Source organism: Anopheles coluzzii, chromosome 2 (genome assembly GCF_943734685.1).
Source record: "Anopheles coluzzii chromosome 2, AcolN3, whole genome shotgun sequence".
Classification (NCBI taxonomy): domain Eukaryota; kingdom Metazoa; phylum Arthropoda; class Insecta; order Diptera; family Culicidae; genus Anopheles; species Anopheles coluzzii.
This window is the reverse complement of record NC_064670.1, coordinates 16,731,163-16,737,162: the sequence shown is the minus strand read 5'-3', so window position 1 is coordinate 16,737,162 and position 6,000 is coordinate 16,731,163. Positions and strand designations below refer to the sequence as shown.

At 51.8% G+C, this 6,000-nt stretch overlaps 1 protein-coding gene across 8 annotated transcripts in view; it reads left to right on the top strand.

The window, feature by feature from the left end:
• The first annotated feature begins 4,358 nt into the window (after window positions 1-4,358).
• LOC120948957 (homeobox protein homothorax) overlaps window positions 4,359-6,000 on the top strand; it is a 190,508-nt gene continuing 188,866 nt past the window's right edge. The window contains exons 1-2 of one of the 8 annotated variants that reach the window (XM_049607107.1): window positions 4,557-5,398; window positions 5,477-5,580. The gene's annotated coding sequence lies outside the window, so the exon portion shown is untranslated. Of the gene's footprint in view, window positions 4,520-4,555; window positions 5,437-5,476; window positions 5,581-6,000 lie in introns of those variants that run through there. The other 7 variants (XM_049607105.1, XM_049607108.1, XM_049607106.1 and 4 more) reach the window with 7 other exon arrangements.

The window sequence follows — 6,000 nt, the reverse complement described above, 5'->3', positions numbered from 1 at the left end:
TCCAAATGATATGTCGTACGTAACGAGCCGACAAAAAATGCACTAGATGAAAGCAACGGGGGGATGGCGGGGCTGAAATGTTTCAATATTTAGCAGCGCAACGGGCGCAAATCACACCGAAACGCTCACGCATTCCTTGCGCTTACGCGCAATCGAACACACATTCCGCAAACAAACACACTCACACAGCCGGACAGTGCGCTATTAGCAACGCCGCAACGGGTTCTAATGCCGAGGCCGAGCTCTGATCTGATGCGACGGCATTCCGGAACATTTGGAACGGAGCAAAATTCCATCAGCCCGTGAAGCGATCAAAATTGTATTGTACAGCTATATGTACAGCACGCGCATGGTGCCAGAGAGCATGGTGGCAGACCCCAGCAGGAGCGAACATATGGGACACAGCGACGCGCACTGCACGGATAATAAATGCGGTTGTGCACGGATCGATTCCGGCCAGCAGCGGGCCGGTGCAATCCCTTTCCCCTTTTACGCAGGAAGAAGCATCCCACACACACACACACACACACACACCTTCATTACTTTCAAAGCTGGCGTGAAGGAATTGGCCGGTGATGGCAACACAGCGCCACACGTCGTCTACGCGGGACAGCTCGGGCATGGGGTCCTTCTGGCGAGGATATTTGTCCCGTCCGTGGAGCGTGCAGCGAAGTGGGGTGAGATGAGAGGGCATATATTACAATCTGGAGTACAACAAAATGACGCACGACGACGCCCGGTGACATCTGCCGTCTCGCTCTCTCGTGCATCCTTTCTACGCTTCCCTTCCTTTCGCGCAGCCACACACTCACACACACGCGCGGGCGCGCGCTCCCTCTCTCTGTCTAATGTTTATGGTTGTTAATATTGTGCTCTGGCTGCTGTTATTGTTTGTGTGAGTGTGTGTGTGTACTCCCTTCCAACGTTGGACCAAGGGACATGAAGGGTGCTGTTGCTTCTTTCTCCCGGGGTAACAAATTTTCATTTGTCGTGCGCTATCATTAGATTTAAATAATTTTGACATCACTACATCACTTTCGGTGCACGGGCGCGCGGGTGCGAATATCAACACCATCTAGCGTGCATTGGCCCTCTCCCGCTCTTGCCGAGCCTGTGCCAGCTCAGGTGAGATTATTATGGGCACTACATAATTTGACGACGACAACGGCAAGGCCTGCTCATCGCTCGTGTCATCGCTCATCGTACGGCTGCTGTGTACGGCGGTATATGCATATTCTTCGACGGCGAACCACGAATCACCACGCGTTTGTCATTGGGCACCACCTTCTGGCTGTCCCACCACCAACGACTGCGCCCGTAGTGACCGTGAAGCAATTATTTTTATTATTACAACCGCTTTTGCTCGCTCTATTAACTTGCCCGATGTTCTTGCTGAAACCGTCTGGGGAGGAAAAAGGAATAAAACACACACCCAACGATGCTGTGCGTTGTTGCATTAAAGAAATGTGTTTGCTTTTTGCCACCGCTGAGCGATGCTCCGATAAGCGAGTGCTGGTGGGGGTGGCGCACATTGCACAAAAGATTAAATGGAAAAGTTAAGAATTTGTTGCAATCTTAAATGAAAAGCTCGTTCGCGCAGAACAACAACAAAACCAGCAAAAAAAAAAAAACTGCAAAATATCCTTTATCTCCGTTCTCCTTCGTTCAAACACTCACACCGTAACCCTCTGTACTCTTGGCTCTTGTATCAGCTCCAAAAAAGTGGATGAAGAAAAAAGGGGTTTTTCCTTATTTTTTTGCATGTTTTAGTTTTCTTTCATTTTTTTTTCTTTTTGGTTCTCTCATAGTTATCACCGAGTTATTTTTCTTTTATTTCCGTTGAATGTTTCCTTACTCATGCATCCCTGAGAGGGCAGGCGGGCTGGCACAGGAAGCGGTAGGGAGCAGTAAGAAAGGAGCAAAATTAAAGGAGTTTCCTTTCGGGCACGCGAAATTGGTTTTTCCTTTTCGCTCGAGCCATATTCCCGCGTTAGCAAAAGCCATCGCTAACGGGTTTTCGTTCAACGGGACGAGATGATTTCACTCCCTTCCCCCTCCTCTCTCCTCCACCATTTGCTCCAGCACCGGTCTCCAACTGATGACGGTGGGGAATGGTGGTAGTAAGAAAATTGGAAAATAACGAACAAAACCGTATCACGAACCAAAAGGAACGGAAAGGGGAGATGTTTGAGAGATGAGTTGTGTGTTTGTGTGTGTGTCGGAGTTGATAGCAAGCAACAATGAACTAGAAGTATAACCAAAAAAAGACAAAAAGACACACACAAGCTCCTCGCTTTCAGAGGCTCAAAGTTTCCTTCCCAGCTAATGCTGGAGTGCAACATCGGGAATTGCGCCCGAGCTCATGCAAAAACAAAGGAAGGAAAATGCTAGCCAGCGTACTTGCCATACCGTACCAGGCCGACGATCCATCCATCCAATCCGTTCCACAGCCCGAGCGGTCCGGATCCATCGGGCCCGGCTTGAGTTGGTATGAAAAATTCACATTTGCGCAGCTCTTGTTCTAATATGCAGAGGGATGTTCGTTTGTTTTTTTTTTTTTTTGGTTGCTTTTTCGAACTCTATCTCGCTCGCTCACATTTGCCTTGCGTTCATTTCTCCGCAGACATGGCCTTCTCGCTTTCGCTCGCTCGCGCGCGCACATCTTCATCATTCGCGCGTTCGCTGGCTTCGCTCTATTGCTTCGCGGATTTGAAAAGTGTGTGTATTTAGACGGGCGGGCAGGCGAAAGGCGCAAATGCGCTGTGTGCTGTATTTTTGTTTTAGTTTTTTTCTTCTACTTCGCTGTCCCGCTCTACCTTCCCCCAAAAACAAGCGGCTAGGGGGGTGCTTTTGATGCCGCCTTTTCGCGTCGAGAATCGAGTCAGATTTGCCTTGCCTTCTTTCGCTTGTGACGGAGTTTTGTTTCTCTGCGTCCCAGCACAGCGAGGCACACAGTGCACACCGCGCTGTGTCTTTCCTTGCCATGCGGACGGCAGCGGACACACAAACACACGCACATACAGAAACACAAAGTACGGAAGGTTGGCTTAGCCTTAGCCTTCGTGTGCTGGCCGTCGTCGTCGTCGTCGTCGTTGTTGTCATTTTGCGAGCACTTTCTTGAGGAGCGCTCCGCCACGGAGATGATGTCACAGTGCTGGCCTGGCCATGTGAGCGGCTTCTGCGCGTATGAAGGAAAGCGACGACGACAGCACCCAGTGACAGCCGTCCTCCGCACCCCGTCTACCCTCGCTGTACCGCAAAACCCCACCGACACTGGCTGGATGGAGGAATTTTGTGGTGGCATGAAATTGACCCACCAATCTCCGGCCCATAACATCCTTCATTTCAATCAGCCGTATAAATAATAGCATACTGCCATCACTTTTCATAGGCCCAATGGCAGCTGCTCGTGGCGCAATAGGCGGAGCCAGTGCGCTTTTTTCTCTCTCAATCATACCCCGCCCCCTTGAGGGGGGGGTGGGCAGAAAGGTTGCACGGTGCTTTTGCTGTGTGTTTTGCTGCAGAGACGCTAACCCGAGACACGAGAGTGAGAAACGATGATGATAACTCGGTCGTTCTTTTTTTTCGCTCGCAATTTTTATTCTTTGTTTTTGTTTCAAGATGGGTTTGCGTGCAGCACAATGGGTTTAGGTTTTTGGGTGGTGTGTGTGTGTGTGTGCGAGCGCGAGAGAAGGTAGTAAGAAGCAGAAGCACGTTTTTCGCGCACACAATCACGCACACATTCAAACGGGGCAGCACGCGGTCACACGCATTCGCTCTCTTGTGCTTGAGCGCAATGGGTGTTGCCATCCCGTTCGCTCGTGCAGTAGCGTTCTCTCTGTTACATACACACACACGCACACTATGAAACTAACAAACAACACACCAGAGCGAGCGGTGAGAAAGCACCAATAATGAGCGGATGAGCATGAGCCACAGCTCACGCGTGAGCCGCTCGCGGTGAGCAGCGTTTCATTCTCGCTCACTTGGCCCCGTTTGTTTGGCATCTTTCATTTTCTTCTTCCTTTCCCTCGTGTTCGCATTCTCCATGTTGCGCGCGTGTGTGTGTGTGCGTGTTTAACGAGCCGGTGAAGAGGCGGGACCATAAATTTTCTCTGCTTCGTGCCGTCTCGCTCCGCACGAGCGCGGGCAACGATGCTCTGTTTCGCTTTCGCGCGCCAACAGAACAGCGCCAAGGTAAAGCGGTGTTGTTTCCACCGGGTTTGTCGAAATGGATCCACCCTTGGTCAGTGGGGTGTACTGGGGGGGGGGGAGGGTGGGCCGGGAGGATTCCATCCGTGAACCCGTGGCCCAGCCCCAACGTGGATCATCATCGCCGTTGTCGTGTGTGCGCGCGGGCCAGAGGCTGGGCAGAGATAAATGTTGATTGACAGTGTATATTTGCCTTCGAACCGCGTACGACGTGCACACACACCGGGTCGAAGTTAACGGAAACGTCGGACTGGTCTCGCGCGCAAAAAAAAAGCCAGCCAGCCAGCCAGCATCACAAATATATTTTGTATTTATACATATCTATATATATATATATATACACACGCATACATTTTCCGACCATCACGCGAACATCTTGCTCAGCGACCGGCAAGTGCGCGCAAGTGACGATCCCGTGTGGAGACTCGGTGGTTTTGCGGGGCCGGCGGGGCTATTGTTCTGTGTGCGTGCTGGTGGCTGTATCTCGTCACCTTGCAGCCTTCCTTCCCATCATTGTTGTGACGATTCGGTTTCGCGTATCACGTTGGAGCACGCGTCTTTCCAGCCCACCGCGTTTCCCCATCCATCGGCACTTACTTTCCCATAGGAACGATGGGATATATTCCAATATAATACCTTCGCGCCATTACCTTCCCATTCACCACCACCACCACCACCACCACCATCGAAACCTACCGTGCCTCCGTCGTGTTGTCATCGTCCTTCTCCGCTTTGCGCGTGTGCATGTGTTTGTGTGTAGGTAGGTTCATTTGCACCGCGCGCGCATACACAAAAAAGGCGGGTGAGCAGCAGCCGTCGCCGCCAGCGGCAGCTCACTTCATCTCACCACTGTGGGCACTGTGCTCATCTCGCTCCATCCCATCCGTCATACGTCCGGGGTGCTGTGGATGAGCCGTACCTGTGTGTGTGTGTGTGCGCGCGTGTGAGTAAATGTTGCTCCGTCACACTCACACCAGCGCAGCGGAGCGTACGGCGAATGCGAAGCGACCGAAGTACGCGACCGAGAGCGCACGAGAAAACCGATTCCGTTCGGTTGGGTCGTTTCGAGCGCGTTTAGTCATTTATTATCATCATAGCCCAGCACACACCGCACCACACTAGAGCGCGCGCACACAGGCCAGCAAGCAGCAGCGCCCGTGCCCCACACAGAGCGGAGAAAAGCAGCGTGCGTACGACGAGAAATCACCGTTCGTGTTTTAGTGGGTTATTATTATTATTTTTTTATTATTCGCTGTTTCGTTAGTTGTTGCTGCACTTACTGTTGTTGGTCGTGGTTGTGTGTTTGCTGCGCTGCCCCCGCAACCAGTGTGACCAACGCTGTCCCGTGTGTCGTTACCGTGTACTGTTGTTCGTGTTGTTCGGTGCAACAATAAAAAAATATACAGAATCGCGCGCGCGTCCTCCCTTCGAACGTTCTTTTTTTTTTTTTGGGACCGTGTTTGCCGTCGCCGCGCGCGTACACACACTTAAAGGTTTTTTGGCACTTTTGGGCCCCCTCGGAGTAAAAACGGCCAATTTTGCGCCAAACGCCAGGCCACCAGGCCAACCAGCGATCCAGCCAACCAGCCAGCCAGTCAGCCAGCGGGGCCCATTTTTCTCACACCGAACTACACCCGAACGCCCGCACGACGGGAGCAAGAGAGAACGAGTGCGTGTGTGAGCGTGTGTATGTGGCCGACACTGACCGGGAAAATATATTGCCAACCGGGGCTATGGAAATTAATATCCTCTAATCGGGCGACACATAAAAACAAAAACCCATCTCGC